The 17,963-nt window shown below is 40.9% G+C and overlaps 1 pseudogene; it reads left to right on the forward strand.

Moving 5' to 3' along the window:
- Positions 1-15,676: 15,676 nt before the first annotated feature.
- Positions 15,677-16,496, forward strand: LOC100476023 (annotated as a pseudogene).
- Positions 16,497-17,963: the final 1,467 nt, after the last annotated feature.

Genomic DNA, 17,963 nt, shown 5'->3' on the forward strand with positions numbered 1-17,963 from the left:
TATGTTAAAATTAACAATATTTTTCTTTTCTGAACCCTTTCAGAATATATTGGGTTAAACAAAGCACTTTAATGTGAAAAAGTGCCAGATGCAATCAGTAGTTATCTACAAGTGATGATAGAGACTTTTTGATATACCTTTTAGCAACTGAGAAACTTGAATGAGTGCAATGACCAAGAATAAATTTCCCCAGGTAGTTGGTTCTCCATTCTTTGCATTCAGCTAAATTGATAGAGGATCTAATTAAATTGTCAGCTGATAGAGCATTAAAAATAATTTTTGATGGTAGATTATCATATGATTTTGGCATATAACTGGGAAGGGGTTCAAAGAATCTAGTCTCACTGCCGTGACAAAACTCTTTCTATCCCCATCCTATTTCTGTGGACACATTTTCTCAGGTGCATCTACAAGAAAGGAAAAATAGCAATGGAATTGAAGATAAATGTCTCATTCTAACAATAAGTAATGTTTATTCATGGACAGAGGAGTGAGCATAAAAGAAATCCTTCCCATGTCATTAAAAGATGCATTTCCAACAGAATGGAGGTTCCTCAAAAAATTAAAAATAGAATTCTCATATGATCCAGTAATTCCACTACTAGGTATTTACCCAAATAATACAAAAACACTAATTCAAAAAGATCTATGTAGCCTACGTTTATGACAGCATTATTTACAGCAGCTGAATTATGCGAGCAGCCCAGAGACCACCGACTGATGAATGGATAAAGATGATGTGGCATATATAGACAGTGGAATAGTACTCAGCCATAAAAAAGAACAAAATCTTGCTTTTGCAACAACATGGACGGAGCTAGACTGTATTATGCTAAGCGAAATAAGTCAGTCAGAGAAAGACAAATGCCAAATGATTTCATTCATATGTGGAATGTAAGAAACAAAACAAACGAACAAAGGAAAAAAAAGAGACAAACCAAAAAACAGACTCTTAAGCATAGAGAACAAAAGGATGGTTACCAGAAGGGAGGTGAATAGGGGGATGGGTGAAACAGGTGATGGGGATTACGGCACATTTATCATGTGGGCACTAAGTAATATAGAGAATTGTCAAATCACTATATTGTGTGCCTGAAACTAATACAACACTGTGTATTAACTGTACTGAAATTAAAATAAAAAAGATGCATTTTCAGTAACATTGTATTTTTGTTAAATATTTATTAAAATTCATATTATATTTATAGTATTTTGAGTAGTTGAAGAGTAAAAACTATTTTAATGGATAATCTTGGAGCTTATGATCACAGATTTTTAAGGTTAACTTTAATATATACACTTATTTTTATTGCAGAGTATGATAAGCATAAAAATATATTAGGATGAAAATCTCTGGGGGAATTGGAATGAAAATGCAGATTCAAGGAGAAATAGGAACAATATAAGATTTCTGTTGGTAAAGAAGAGCTCATTAGGTATTTTTTAAACAGCTGATGGTGAGTATCAAATTGCTATGCTATTTATATGTTATTGGATACATTTAAAAGAGTAATGTTACAGTTTTGTAACTGGCAGATTTTCAGTATGCAGACATTGCACCCTTTGGGATGACTGCTGAAATTTGTGAGGCAAATATTTAGCTGTCGATGGACTCATGCTGCCTCTCAGTCTTGGCCTAGCCCTTCTCCTCAGCTTAAGAATCTTCCCGTCCTGGCCAGGATAGCATGGGCATGGAGGGTCTAGGACTGGGGTGGCCTGGCCAATTACAGGGCCCAGCAGGGGGCACACAGCGACAGTCGGGGAATCACAGCTTTCCCGTGCTGTCCTGACCCCACCAGTCTCCAAAAGCCAAGCAGAGGAAAGTCCCACACCTTCCTTTAGGGACTGTGTTCTCTGAGCTGAGGACAGCAACAGGCTGTGGCCATGCAGACAAAGGATCCCCCAGACTTCTAGGCCACAAACCCCTCTTGAGTCCTCTGCCCTCATTAGCGATGCTTGGCTTCTTATAGGAAAGTGAGTGGAGGGGCCTGGGCTGCACGCCACCTGCCTACCACCCACTTCACAGCTCACCCTTCTCCCCGGCAAGCCTTGGGTAAGCACTTTGGAGAGAGAGGGGACCGAAGCTCCCAAAACAGAAGAGAACCACCTATATAAATAGCAAGGCCATTATAAAGGAACCAACATGTTTGGCAAAGGCAATCCAGGAAGACTGCCTAGAGGAAGTGAGATATTGAAATAGCTTTTTTAAAAAGATTTATTTATTCTAGAGACAGAGAACACAAGTGGGAGGGGCAGAGGGAGGGAGAGAGAGAGAATCTCAAGCAGACTCCCCACTGAGCTAGGAGCCAGACACCAGTCTCTATCCCATGATCCTGAGATCAGGACCTGGGCCGAAACCAAGAGTCAGACACTCAACTGACTGCGCCACCCAGGCGCCCCTTGAAATGCCTTTTTAAAGGAGATTTGGAGGCTATTCAGCAACAATTCCAATGTTTATCGCCTCCCAGAATGTTCTCTCTGTGGTGAAGGGTTGTAACATTGAAATTGCCAAAGATCAGCTGGAGACAGATAAACTGAAGTCTGGGAGAGGGAAGGGAGAGGGGCAGAGTGGAAGGAGAGAAAAAAATTCTGATCACAAATGCAACAACACTGCCCTGCTTCGTTTCATTACCAGAGCTGAGCAGGGCTTGTAAATGACGACATTATAAGCTGAAATGTGATCCCCTGGGAGAGAGTACAGGCTGCCTCAGTATTTGTAGATCTGCTCCCTGCCTGCCTTCCACAGGGATCTATGTGAGCTCTGAGAACTAACAAGCAGGAACACCTTGCACTGAGACCAACACTGCTTTAGCTGTAAAGAGCACACCGCTGAGCCTGCTTGGGTTGCCTTGGCCTGGGGACCCAGCCACAGCTCAGTGGCCCGGCCAAGGGGGACAGCCAGGCCCACTGCTCAGTCCTTGGGTGAAGAGGGCCCAGAGCAGTGGGCACCCACTGACTTTGCAACCCATGTGGCCAGTCCCTTCCAGGCACTCTTGGCTCCAGCCTAACTGGGTTGCCTGTCCTTGCCCCGTGCCTCCCTGCCCTGTGTTCTCCAGCCCAGGCCATGCCCTTCCCTTAAATGCCCTTGTTTGCATATCCCCTTGTCTACCTTCTACTAGTCCCACCTCTAGGGCTCCTCCTTTGAGAGGCTTCCCCATCAACTGAACCAGCCCTTGAGCTAAGATCACCTTGTCATCCTCTGTGCAGCAGCCCCACAGCCCCTGACCTGCAGCTCTCTCATGAAATGGATCCCTGTCTACCTTGCATTATGGTTATGTATATGGTCTGATTTCCTCTCCCAGCCTAGGGCAAGAATTGTCACCCCCTCTCACTTCAACTCCACGAACCTGAGCTGAAGACCTCCAGGGTGCCAGGTGGTGTACAAGGTGCATGCATGAGGGAGGGACATAGAACCCTACCTCCAGGCGTTCATGCCCCAGGAGAGGTCAAGCACAGCTCAGAGCAACCACCTGCCATGGCCAAGCTCAATGCTCTTTCTACAGCTTTAGCCCAGAAGGGGGCTGAGTTCCAGATGGTTGGAGATGATTTCTCTTTAGCCAAATGCAGACCAGCCTGTGATGGTCCAGGTGGCAGTGGTTGAAAGGCAGTCCAACAAATATTCAGTCACTGGGTATGGGCTTCTGGGGAATGGCTAGCACACCCTCGGTCATGGTACTTTATCGATCTGGAGGCCCAGGAGGGACTTTGGAGCCAAGATTCCTCTGGGCCCTATAGCTGAGCACAGGGAGAACATTCAGTTCGTATCCAGCAGGTGGTTCCTAACTTCCTGAGAAGCTAATGAAAGTTCTGGATGTTCTTCCCAGAAGTGCACAGACACATGCATGTACTCTTTGGCACACAGTTTCAGGGGATTCACCTCCTCTTGAAAACCCCTCCATGGATCCCTGAATCAACCTTGATGTAAACAGTGGGTCCTTTGGTGTGGTTGCTATGGAACGATGGGCAAAACCGATATATCCTCAGGGAAAGATGCTCAGAAAATACTGTTGAATGAATGGTCTTGAATTTGACCAGGCTAAGACCCCTACTTATTTTCACTGATCACTGTTTCTTGTACTATTTGGGAGGGCCAGAACCCTCCACCCTCCAGTGTTCGGGTGGAACAGGCAGATTTCTGCGTGGTGACATATGTGGGGTTCAGGAATTCTTTGCTCCTGAAAAGTATCTTTCTCCAACAAGTTCTGCCACGAACACAGCCAATAACACAGCATCTCTTTGAAGCAAGGTGTCAGAGCGACTGGGTATATGGAACTCCTTTCCTCCTTCTGGGAGGAGCCTGGGGTTGAAGACAGATTTGTAGAGCATCTCTTCCTTTTAGAAAGGGGCTCAGCAGACAAAGGTAAGGTGCATGATTCCTGCAGAGACTTTTCAAACTTGGCCTCTGCCTCCCAACTATCAAGAGACCTTGAGAACTACTATTTCAAAATCGAAACAGCCCCCATATGATCTGATAATCCAGAAAATACCCTGGAATATCTTTCGTGAGTAAATTAATAAGAACTGCCAAGAACACTCAGCCCCTGGAAAGTTTGGATTTATCCAAGCAGGAAAGATCTTTGCAGAAGAGGTGTGGAGGGACGAGGATTTATTGGGTGTCTACTATGTGCTGGGTGGTTTCCACATATTATCTCATTTAATCCTCGCAATATTGGGAGAAGAAAGTATCATTTTCCCCATTTACAAGTGAGGAAACAGGCAAGTGAGCCCAGAGTTACACAGTTAGTATGAACCCAGATGCAAACTCAGGCTGTCAGTTCTCAAAACCCATGAGATTCCCGCTATACAGTAAATAGATGGTGTTTTGTTTTGTTTTGTTTCAGGACAGAATACTCTCATGCCTGTGATCACTTCAACTCAGAAATAAGGGATAATCTGGAGAGACCAAGGTTGCCCTGAATTACATCAACTTTAAAATTTGGAGGAGGAGACAGAACCCCACTATTTCCCCTGGAAATTTCTGGGTTTGCTTCACGATCATGAGAACTAATCACTTTTCTTTTTCAACATATGTACCCTGTAGACCTTAGGATCATTGTGAAATGCGAACATGGGAAGATCCTTCCCAATGGCCTAAATCCGAAGCTCCCAGAGGCTGGGCAGAAGCTATGACACACGACTTCACAAGATTCCAGGTTCTGGGACCCAGCAGAGCCCAAGAAGGCTGACCCCTGCTTCCAGGTGACTATGACCAGGGACTCATCTGTCCATATATTTCACTGTGCCAGAAAATGACTAACCTGGGAAAATACTCATTATTGACCCCATTCATTATTTCAGAAAAAATTTTTTTCTTTGTTGAAAGTTTCTTTGTTTATTTTACCTCCTTGGCATTTCCTGTTGTTTCTATGAACAAGCACACTCCTAGAAATGTCATCATCATCACCATCACCATCATCATCATTATCTTAGCCAACATCCAGGAATTCATTTGCAGTCTGAAAGCGATTTTCTTACAAAACGTAAATCATGATTATGTGCCATAACCAAGACTTCCTAAGAGTCAGTGTTGAGATAAAGGTAATTTTTTTCTTTGGTACTAAGCAACTTTGGGTGTGTTTATTAATTTTCATTCCTAGATTTTTCTCTTCTATCTCTCACAGATAACATTCATTTTCAACTAGATGTTTTTGAATAAATCACTGGCCCCATTAGACAGAGAAATAGGGACCAAACAGGGTATCTACGTGCAAATAAATATTTTTGTGCACCGATATTTGCAAACTGATGACTTTTGAAGTCCAGTTTCTCAGACAAAAACCATTTGGATATCATTAAAGAAAAAAAAGCCTAAAACTTTTTTCCCTTAATAGAGAGCTCTGCAGAAAATATTTTTGGCACCTCAAGTTGTCTTGTTGTTAATCAACTATTATTTTAGGGGTGTGCTCCAGAACAATGTTCTAAAAGCTCTTTATCTTGTTACATAAGCAGAATGGCATTCCAAAATCTCATTTTTAAAAGGCATTAGTCACCAGTATAACAAAACACAGGCTCTGTACCCATAAAATTTAATGTTCAAATAAAAAATGCTTGTTCACATGCATTTTTATATGCTGCTCTATATTAAAGAGACCATGTTTTCCTTAGGTCAGTGGACACTCCCTCCTATTTCTCTGTCTAATGAGAAGCCAACCCATCTCCCTGTCATCGCCCTGGAGAAGAGGCAGAGATCCAACAGGGGAGGAGCAGATTCGGTAGTTATGACTTTGTGATTTGAAGCCGAACGGTAGCGCTGCCTCCCCCACCCGCCGACTCAGTCTGGGATAAGAAATGTTTCTACAGGCTGGTCACTGTTGCAATGAGCTGCAGTCACTCAAACCCAACAGTTGTGGACCTTGCGAGAGGCTCCTCCTCTCTTCATTAACAATAGAGAATCAGACATCAGAATCTTGTACTATAACAAGAACAATGGCAAAAGGTGCAGTTTTTAAAAACATTTCCTTTTTATTCTCAAGTCTAGAGGATCCGTCCATCAATATGACTTCTTGCTAAACTCATTAACCTTTGTTTCATCCAAAATAAGTGAATCCTATGAGGTAGGGTGATGGTTCACCATGAGCCACTATAACTCTATTTGATATCTTTAGGCTAAAATTTTTCCTTCAATCTAATTTGAATTTTTGAATTGAAGTTTATGGCCTAGCAGCATCTGATTTTTCTTTGTGTTACTTGGTTTGATATATTTCTTTTTAAAAATATTTTATTTATTTATTTATTTATTTGAGAGAGAGAGAGAGAAAGAGAGAGCACACAATCAGGGAGATGGGGAGAGGCAGAGGGAGAAGCAGACTCCCCGCTGAGTGGGGAGCCCACCGTGGGGCTCTATCCTGGATTTCTGGGATCATGACCTGAGCCCCAGGCAGACGCTTAATGGACTGAGCCACCCAGGCACCCCGGGTTTGATGTATTTCTTACATGCATTCAGAATCACATAGCATAACATTGTAAACATAACCCCATGTCATTTGTAGACTTCTCTTACATGCTTCGCAACCATGGAAGAGGGTATCACAGTTAAGGATGGAGTTTCTCATAGGTAATGTCCTCCTTTCTGGATCTATAAACAAAAATATGTGTTGTCTAAAGGATTATTTTATTCTAGTAAGAGATTAGATATTTATTCAATAGCAGGTGAATGATTTATCAGTCTTATTAATTAGACATCAAAACCCTCCCAAATAAAAAAAAAATAAACTTCATAGTAACAGAGAGAGACCAGGAAGACAGAGAAACATCCTGGAAGCTATTTTGTGTGTGTGCAAAATAGGTAACTGCTACGACTAATTCTTCCTTTTCCTCACCTGAAAGCCTTGCAAATTCTAGACAAACTACCTCTCTGTCAGAGTTCAGAAAGAGAAGGAAAAAACAAAACGAAGCTGACACCATTTTTTGCCTATGATGTCATTTGCTGTCTTCCAAAGCCCGTGGGTCCAATTTTGATGTCAGGGTGCGTAACTCCGAAGTGACAGGCCCAAATGTATTTGAAGAGGGAAATAACCTTTCAGCTCTGCGCAGTCATTTTCCCCATGAAGACAAATACAGCCCAGGCTGAAATCACTTAGTGTCAATCAAGGTAACCAGATCGGCTTGGCGTTAATAATGAATTTGGTCACGTGCCCCTACAGCGAGCAAGTGTGAGATGGCCAAGCCCTTGTTCCGTGTGACGCCCACCGGCTTCTATGTCAGGCCACAGTTCTCCTACCCAGCTGGGAAGCAACAGGGTAATTTAATCTGCCACCCACTCTAATTGCTAAACCGAGAGAATTATCAGGGTTGCCAAAAGGCTTTCAGAGCCCTGGGTCCAGGCTTGGTGGCCGGGATGCAAAGCTGTGGCTGGGGTTCTCATTAGGGATGGACCCAGGTTTTGTAGGGTCTAAGGCTTATGCAACTTAGGGTCTCTCTTTAGGAAAAGACAAACTTATAAATACAAAATTAGAAGCAAGGCCTTGCAAAGGTCCCTTTTAAGTGAGAGGCCCTGAAGCTTATGCTTCATTGATATCAAGGTAAATCCTCCAGTTGTCATGGGAACTGAAAGAACACTGGCCTCCTGTCTGTGTCCTGGATTTTGGATTGACTGACTCCAAGGAAGTATATCCTCTCTACTCTTATGTGACCTTTTGCATTTTTCCATAATTCCTTACACGGAGATGAACTATATGCAATGCGATCATGGGTCATGGGTCATCCCTTTACCAACCACCTCAGATGTAGGGTTCTGTTTCTGACAGACACCAGTCACCAGTTGGTATGCCTTGGTTGTACTCTATGATGCCAACTTTTAAAGGTTAAGGATATGTTCCCCAAATCCTTAGTTTCCCCTAAATAATCTATAATAAAACTTTTGAAGAGGACCACCACAAACTCAATCACTAGAGACAAAAATAATAGAATAATGGACTCAGGGGACACCTTGAAGCAGGCAGTTTTCAGGCAAACCAAGGATTGCCTGTCCTATTTAAGTATTTATAAACAAACTAAAAGCATTATTACCACAATAGGGAAAAATCAAATGGCATTTAATCTCTCAAATGCAATGTTGGTTCAACACTTCAAAATATTGTTAAGTTAATAGACTGGAAGAGAAAAATTTTATGATTATCTCAATGGAAGCAGAAAAATTATTTCATGAATCTTAATACTCATTCCTAAGAAACTTTTAGCAAGTTGGAAATAGAAAAAATTTTTCTTTTCTTGATAATGTCAACCAAAAACATTGAGCAAATATTATACCTAGTGATGAAATAAAAGAATTATTCCTATAGGTGTTAGGAACAAGATAAGGATCCCTATAGCTAGTTCAAATTGACCTAGAAGTCCTGGCCAACTAAATGACAAGGAAAATAAATAAGGCATAAGGATCTGGAAGAAAGAAACAAAACTGTCAGTATTTGCAAACAACATAATTGTTTATCTAAAAAATCTAAGAGAAAAAAATAGAAATAAAAAAATAAAAAATCTAAGAGAATCTGAGGTAAATGGTCACAATTCACAGAGTTCAGTTAGAAGTACAAGCACAATGTTAACACACAAAAACAACAGCTTGACTGTATCCCACAACTATTGCAAAATGTCACAAAAAAAGATCTTATTCACAAAAGCCATGAAACTACAAAATACCCAAGAATAAACAAAAATGTTTAAGATCTAAATGAAAACATGATAAAGTTTCATTGAAAGACATTAAAGAAAACCCAAACAAATGAAGAAAATGTTCCTGTATCTGGTTGGAAAGGCTTGGCATCTAAAGATGATTGTTCCCCCCAAATTAATCTATATATTCAGTGAAATCACCATCCAACTCCCAGTGGGATCTTTCAAAGAACTTATAGACTATTCTAAAATTCTTCTGTAAGAGAAAACGTGAAAGGATACCCAAGGCAACTTTGAAAAACAAGTTCTAAAAGAGCGTGCTGTCGTAAATTTCTGAAGTAGTCCAATCAAGGGTAGGCTTGAAGATGAATAAGAAGGAACACTCTAAGAGTTATTTATTTATTTGAGAGAGAGAGAGAGAGAAAGAGAGAGCACACAATCAGGGAGATGGGGAGAGGCAGAGGGAGAAGCAGACTCCCCGCTGAGTGGGGAGCCCACCGTGGCTCTATCCTGGATTTCTGGGATCATGACCTGAGCCCCAGGCAGACGCTTAATGGACTGAGCCACCCAGGCACCCCGGGTTTGATGTATTTCTTACATGCATTCAGAGAGTACGCAATTTGCATATCATTGCAATGACCTTTAAGGATAAGAGACTGCATCAAGTAGGACGGCTTGGTGAGCACAGCTTGTTGGTTTACCTTAATCACACTCTGAGAGACAATCTGAGTGCTGGTCATGGTCAACCAGCCAGAAAGAAACGGCCAGGTGATGCGGAGTCCCAAACAGTGTTTTCTGGAGCCCACAGGCCCCCAGCCACAATGCCTTAAAACTCCAGGATGGTCTTGCAAAGCCACTTTCGGTAAGCCACATTTTCCAGACCTATTATCAGTTTCAGTTTCTTGCTATATTGCTATAATGCCATATTGCTGCACTGCACACAGATTAAATGATAATAACCAGGCATCAAACATGCCTGGTTGCCTTAAGACAATAGGACAGGCTATGTGTGATGGTCATGTGGTTATTATCACTACTCATCCGACAGCCCACTGTCCACTGGGCTACTTCAGAAATGTACAAGAGCATGTGCTCTCTTTCAGGACAGGAAATTTTTGCAGAATTTCAGGCAGGCATGTCATCTATCTACTGGGAAGAGCTGAGCAGGACAAGCCTGGCCATTGGCTATCAAAATATCAAAACATAAACCTGTGGGAAATAAAACATTGTAACATTGGTACAAAATAGCTCAATGGGACATAAAAGGGAATACAGAAACTGAGCCATGAATATATGGGAAGGTATTTTATGATAAATGTGGCATTTAAAATCAATAGGGAAAGACTATACTGACAATTCAAAAATGATATTGGAGCAATTTACTAACCATTTGGGAGAAATTAATTGACGTCGCTACTTTTTACTATTCAAAAATATAAGTTCCAGAAGGATTAAAGACCTAAACAATATACAAAACTAAAAAACCTTAGAAGAAAATCTTAGAGAATGTGATGTAGGGAAAGCCTCTGCAAAAACTATAGAGGAAAAAGTGATTAGATTTAATTTTGTCAAATTGTAAAATTCTGTCAACAGAAGTCATAAACATACCAAAAGAAAAGTGACAGATCATGAAAAGATATTTGCTATATATGTAACAAAGGTTTGGTATTAAATATATATAAGGAATTCCTATAAGAAAAAGACAAATAGAGGCTCCTGGGTGGCTCAGTCGGTTAAGCATCTGCCTTTGGCTCAGGTCATGATCCCAGGGTCCTGGGATCGAGTCCCATGTTGGGCTCCCTGCTCAGCGGGGAGTCTGCTTCTCCCTCTCCCTCTGCTGCTCCCCTTGCTTGTGTGCACTCTCTCTCTCTCTCAAATAAATAAATAAAATCTTAAAAAAGAAAAAGACAAATAGACCAACAGAAAAATGGGTGAAAGATATGAATTGGCAATTCATAAAAGACAAATTACAAGTCAATACTAAACACAAAAAAATCACCTTCACTGCTCACCAGTAGAGAATTAAACAATAGTGGGATACCATTTCCACTTTTTACTTGTGCTTTTGTTTTGCTATTCTGCTTGGTGCTCTCTGAGCTTTTTAGATCCATGGGTGATGTTTATAATTAATTTTGAAACTTTTCAGCCATTATTTCTTTAAATATTTCTTCTGCCTTTTCTCTCTTCTCTCTTTCTAAAATTATAATTTATATATATATTAGATTATTTTATATTGTCCTGCAGATTTTTACATGCTCTGTTTTTCTTTCTTTTTTTCACTCGTGTGTGTGTGCTTCCATTTGGGTAATTTCATAAAAATAGATCTTCATATTCAATGATTCTTTTCTTGGTTGTATCAAGTTTACCAATGAACCCATTGAAGGCATTCTTCAATTCTTTTACTTTGTCCTTCATTTCTAGCACTTTCATTTGATGCTTTCTTATTATTTCTATCTCTCTACTAAAATTACCTATCCACTATTGTGCATTGTCCATCTGTTCCATTAGAACATTTAACATAGAAACCACAGATATTTTAAATTCCGTCTGATCAATCCAACATCTCTATTATATCTGAGTCTGACCCTGTTGATTGCTTTGTCTCTTGATAGTGTCTTTTCCCATCCTTTTTTGTATGTTTCATAAATTTTTGTTGAAATCCAGTCATCTTGTATGCGACAGTGAAAACTGATGCAAATAGTTTTTAGACCTGGAAATAAGCATGCCTTTCCCTCTGCTATGCCTTTGGTATGTATATATTTGGAGTCTTTTCTGGTTCTGTACAAATCTAGGATTATTTGTTCCAGCTCTGTGAAAAATGTCTATGATATTTTGGTAGGGATTACATTGAATGTGTGGATTGCTCTAGGTAGCATAGACATTTTAACAATATTTTTTCTTCCAATCCATGAGCATGGAATATTTTTCCATTTCTTGGTGTCTTCCTCAATTTCTTTCATAAGTGTTCTGTAGTTTTCAGAGTACAGATCATTTACCTCTTCGGTTAGATTTATTCCTAGGTATCTTACGGTTTTTGGTGCAATTGCAAATGGGATTGATTCCTTAATTTCTCTTTCTTCTGTTTCATTGTTAGTGTACAGAAATGCAACTGATTTCAGAAAAGACCCTGAATAGCCAGAGGAATGTTGAAAAAGAAAACCAAAGCTGGTGGCATCACAATGCCAGACTTCAAGCTGTATTACAAAGCTGTAATCATCAAGACAGTATGGTGCTGGCACAAAAACAGACACATAGGTCAATGGAGCAGAATAGAAAACCCAGAAATGGATCCTCAACTCTATGGTCAACTAATCTTTGACAAAGCAGGAAAGAATATCCAATGGAAAAAAGACAGTCTCTTCATCAAATGGTGTTGGGAAAAGTGACAGCCACTTGTAGAAGAATGAAACTGGACCATTTTCTTATACCATACACAAAGATAAATCAAAATGGATGAAAGACCTAAATGTGAGACAGGAATCCATCAAAATCCTAGAGGAGAACACAGGCAGCAACGCCTTCAACCTTGGCCCAGCAACTTCTTGCTAGACCATCTCCAAAGTCAAGGGAAACAAAGGCAAACATGAACTACTGGGACTTCATCAAGATAAAAAGCTTTTGCACAGCAAAAGAAACAGTCAACAAAACTAAAAGGCAACCTATGGAATGGGAGAAGATATTTGCAAATGACATATCAGATAAAGGACTAGTATCCAAGATCTATAAAAAACTTATCTAACTCAACACCCTCAAAACAAATAATACAGTCAAGAAATGGGCAAAAGACATGAACAGACATTTCTTCAAAGAAGACACACAAATGGCCAACAGACACATGAAAAAATGCTCCACATCACTTGTCAGCTGGGAAATACAAATCAAAACCACAATGAGATACCACCTACACCAGTCAGAATGGCTAAAATTAACAAGATAGGAGACAACAAATGTTGGCAAGGATGCAGAGAAAGAGAAACACTCTTACACTGTTGGTGGAAATGCAAGCTGGTATAGCCATTCAAGAAAACAGTATGGAGGTTCCTCAAGAAGTTAAAAATAGAGCTACCCTATAATCCAGTAGTTGCACTACTAGGTATTTACCCCAAAGATACAAATGAGGTGATCTGAAGGGGCACCTGCACCCTAATGTTTATAGCAGCAATGTCCACAATAGCCAAACTACGGAAAAAGCCCAGATGTCCACTAACAGATGAATGGATAAAGAAGATGTGGTACACACACACACACACACACACACACACACACACACACAGGACTATTACTTAGCCATGAAAAAGGATGAATTTTTACCATTTACATCAACGTGGATGGAACGGGAGTGTATCATGCTGAGCGAAATAAGTCAATCAAAGAAAGACAATTATTATATGGTTTCACTCATGTGGAATATAAGAAAGCATAGAGGGTCATAGGAGAAGGGAGGGAAAACTGAATGGGAAGAAATCAGAGAGGGAGACAAACCATAAGAATCTCCTAATCATAGGAAACAAACTGAGGGTTGCTGGAAGGGAGGTGGGTGGGGGTGATGGGGTACCTGGGTGATGGGCATTAAGAAGGGCACGTGATGTGATGAGCACTGGGTGTTATATACAACTGATGAATAACTGAACTCTACATCTGAAACTAATGATATATTATATGTTGGCTAATTGAATTTAAATAAAAAAAGAAAGAAAAATATAAGTCAGGGTATGCTAAATCTCAAATAATTCCCACTAAAGTTCAAGGGATTTGAACAGGGTAACTGCGGGAAGCTTCCCAGCAGAGGTAGAAGTGAGCTGGACCTTGCAGGAATCGTACTGGAGGGAGGAAGACATTTCTGGCAGCATGAAAGCCAAGGTGCCAGACATGGGAAGAGGAGCAAGCAAAGCAGCAAAGTTGGAACCAAGTTTTCAAGTGAGGTGAGTGCCAGAGATAACAGACTACAGAGCGTCTTGAAGGCCAGGCTAAGGGCTTTGAACTTTATTCTGTAAGCCAAAGGGAATCCCTTAAATATTTTGAGTGGAGCTGTGGCATACGCAGAGTCAAAGTTCTGACTATGAAATCTTGAGAGAGCATGGGATGACTGAAGCAGGTGTGTTGGAGCCGGGATGACCCGTGAGGTAGCCACTGGGATACTCGGAAGTGTAAGTAGCTGGGCGTATTCACTCGAGGAAAGATCCCTCTTCAATTGTTAGCCTATGCTTGTGGAATAAAAACAGTGATTAGTATATAAAGCAAATACAAAAAGCAATTTTAAAAAGACCTGTAGAAAGAGCAAGTCAGGCATGGTGACCCCAAAGACAGGAGAACAAGAAGCTGACCCAGGAAAAGAAAGAAAGAAGGTCTCCAGGAAATTCCTTTACTGACAAAAATGAGTTCTTTAGAAGTCAGCCCTTTCGACTAAAGCTGTGAAGAGAAATTTAGTTCTTTTTTTGCAAATTCCAATGCCCTTTGTGGTTTGTAGTGTTTTCAACTACAAGACAATTTTCCTGCTGTCACTGAAAGCTGTAACGTTTCTTCATACTACCAAGTAGGGTCAAAACAATACTGAAGTGGGCGAGTGTGCTTTTCACCAGAAAGTCTTTTAAGACAGGACAGGAGGAGAGATATTCAAGTAAGAGTTTTTTCATCCCAAGCACTTTAATTATAGTAACAGTCTGAAAGTTCCTAACACCTTTCATGTGAGGTGATCAAAAGCAATCTTATCACACTCATGGTTTTTATTTATATGCAGAACACTCTTCAGATTTCAGCAAAGAGGCGAGATTTATTATATATTTGCATCAAAGCTACCAAATCACACACCTGACAGCAAGTCATATTTTACCGAAAAAATGAAGCCTTAAAATTTTACTGCCATAAGGTTTCTAGTCCCCTCCTTGTATTTTAGTGCTCCTGACAAACATGCCAGGGGACAGGGCGCCTTGAACTTTTCTGACCCTATTGTGTCAAACACATCTCTCATGCGCTTCATACTTCGTCTCAATTCTTTGACAATCCAGTCTGAGGTTTAACAAATTCTCCACAGGGAAAACCTCAACATACACACTGTACCTTCCAGTCACATCTGGAGTCATATATCAAAACGGCCCTCGCAGAGCAGCTCCTGGCTTTCCCGGACCGAAGGGAAGTGTTGTCTACCCTCAGGCCTAGGAGCTGGCTCTCCTGAGTGCCTGCCCTTCTGTCCTCAGGTGAAGCCTCATTTCCTCTTTAGGAAACCTACCTCCCTTTCCAGTGCTCTGAGTCCTTGGACAGACTGCCCATGATATCCCATGAACCCTCCAAATAGTTCCTCACCAGGGTTCAGCCAGCTGTGATCTGCTCCTTCGGGCCCCAATTTGTAAAGTCACGCTTCTTTGCTAGTAAGAAATACGTGTCATTTAAAATAACGAGGCCCAATTGAATCTGAACGAGTGTGGGGTGAGGCCCTGACATCAGTTCAATTTTTAAAGCAGCCCAGGGAGTCTCCTTCCTGTCGCGGGGTAGCATAGAGTCAGCTCCTGGGCCTGTGACACCCGAAAATTGAGAGCTTCTTCACACCAGCAGCAGCACCTGGTGACTCTGCCCCATCGCCGGGCCACAAAATTAATATACTGCGTTACACCGGAAGTGCTGTGGCCATCGTTTGGATGACCAGGAGAAAAAGAGGAAGAAGGAAGGTTTGGAGGCTCAAGAACATTCAAAGAAGGCAAAAAAAGATGATTGGTCTGAAAGCTGAGCTCTACCATGAACAGAGCCAGCCAGGCTGAGAAAATACAAATGAAAAAGACTATCAAAATGCATGAAAGGAGAAGCCCCAAACAAAAGACTGATGGTGAGACTCCACGAGGAGCAGTGCCTGCACGTCTACTGGATGGGGAGGGACAGTCCCCAGCTAAAGTCCTTTCCAATATGATGAAACAAAAACGCCAAGAGAAAGCAGGCAAATGGGAAGTCCCTTTGCCCAAAGCTCGTGCCCAGGGAGAAACAGAAGTATCGAAAATACTCGAACGGGAAAGAGAAAGAACAAAGCATGGAAGAGGATGGTCGCTAAAGTCTGCTTTGTTGGAGATGGCTTTCCTTGAAAACCCTTACAGGAGAGATTCATTAGGCCAGTGGGCTTACATTGCAAAAAGCCCCATGTAACACATTTTGAATTGAAAGCCACCTTTTGCCTGCCGATACTTGATGTAAAAACAAATCCCTGATCCCCACTATATACAATTTTGGGTGTTATTACCAAAGGTACTATCACTGAGGTGAATGTGAGTGAGTTGGGCCTCGTGACACAAGGAGGCAAGGCAATTTGGGGAAAATACGCCAGGTACCAACATCCTGAAAACGATAGAGGCATAAAGGCAGTCATGCTGGTTGGACAGTCGTTTCTGACAAGTAGCTCCTTATAATTACTGAAGACCAGACACTAATCAAGAAAGCCACCATGACTACAGTGGTTCTGAATGCCACCAAACAGCCCCACATGTCTGCAGTCACCAAAAGAACTATCGATGCTATTGTTAAAATAAAACAACAACAACAACAACAACAAAAAAACCATGAAAAGAGCCCAGTGTTAAACTGGTCTTTATTTTCGAGTCTGTTAGCATCTAGATGTTCCCAAGTTTGAATTTTAAAAAGCAATTATAGAAATATGGTGGCCTGTTTCTGCATTAAGAAGTGGGTCCTCAGCAATGTAGAGTTACTGGGAAAACCAGTATAGCTGAAAACACCTTGTATCATAAAACTGAGTACACACTTAATGTAGCATTAACACACGGTCACATTTGTTTATAAAGTATTTACACTAAAAGTATGGGAGAGAAGGCATACTACCTTAAATATGAGGAGCTATGAAGAGTTTAGATAAATCTTTTCATCTCTGATTCTTCATACAGTAAGTTGGTGAATTTGTATTTGAAACATATTTTCCTCTCAATCATGAATAATAATATCTACTTGGATCTGTACTCTGTACTCAAAATATATGGAAAAATACACCAAAATGTTTATATTTTCATACTTTTAGAATGGTTAAAAATTTAAGTAATTCCAGGTGAAATAGTTTTAAAAGACTGCACTGACACCCTTGAAGAGAAGTTTGTTTGCAGTTACTTGGACAATATAAAAAAGGTCATGTTTTAGGTTTGTAACCTGGTCAAATCACTTTCGTAATCTGAATTATGTTTGTAGCTTTGAGCTTTAAGGTGTCTGTAATATTACATTAATCTATAATCATGTTAAATGTTTTAAATTCTGTGTATTTTTTTAAAGTCTGTCTTGAAAGTACTAAACAAAACAAACAATAAAGCAGCCCAGATAATTTTAATCTTCAGCCAGGGTTCAGACCGCTAGGTTAGAGAACCTCTAAAGTTCTACCATCTTTAGCATTCCGTGGCTCTGGAAGGTATAATGGATTACTAGGGTACACCACACCCCCTTCCTTTTCAAAACATGATGACTAGTCCTAGAATGGCAAATAGTTTCAGTTCGAAGACCCACACTCATGACTTAGTGGTTGCTGTCTAGAGCTCTGTGGTGAGGTTTTAAGTCAGAATCTGGGCTAAATAGGAAAGAGCATTGTCTCAACCAGCAGTGTCTAGCAGGAGCAATGCGGAGAGAGAGGCACTCAAGATTTCTCCTAGCCCGTTCTAATCCAAAGAAGAGATGACACAGGAAGAGATCTCAGATAAGAATGTAGATCAGTGCTATCCCTAGTTTCAGGGAGGTACTGCTGTGTAACAACACCTTCCAAATCCAAGTGGTCCAGAACAACAACTGTGTGCTCATGATGGTATGAACTGGACAGGGTTTTTGGGAGACCAGCTTACCTCGTTTCCAAGTGGTGTTAAGGGAGAGGATCTTGACTGGGGCTG

The sequence above is a fragment of the Ailuropoda melanoleuca genome, chromosome 4, assembly GCF_002007445.2.
Source record: "Ailuropoda melanoleuca isolate Jingjing chromosome 4, ASM200744v2, whole genome shotgun sequence".
Classification (NCBI taxonomy): domain Eukaryota; kingdom Metazoa; phylum Chordata; class Mammalia; order Carnivora; family Ursidae; genus Ailuropoda; species Ailuropoda melanoleuca.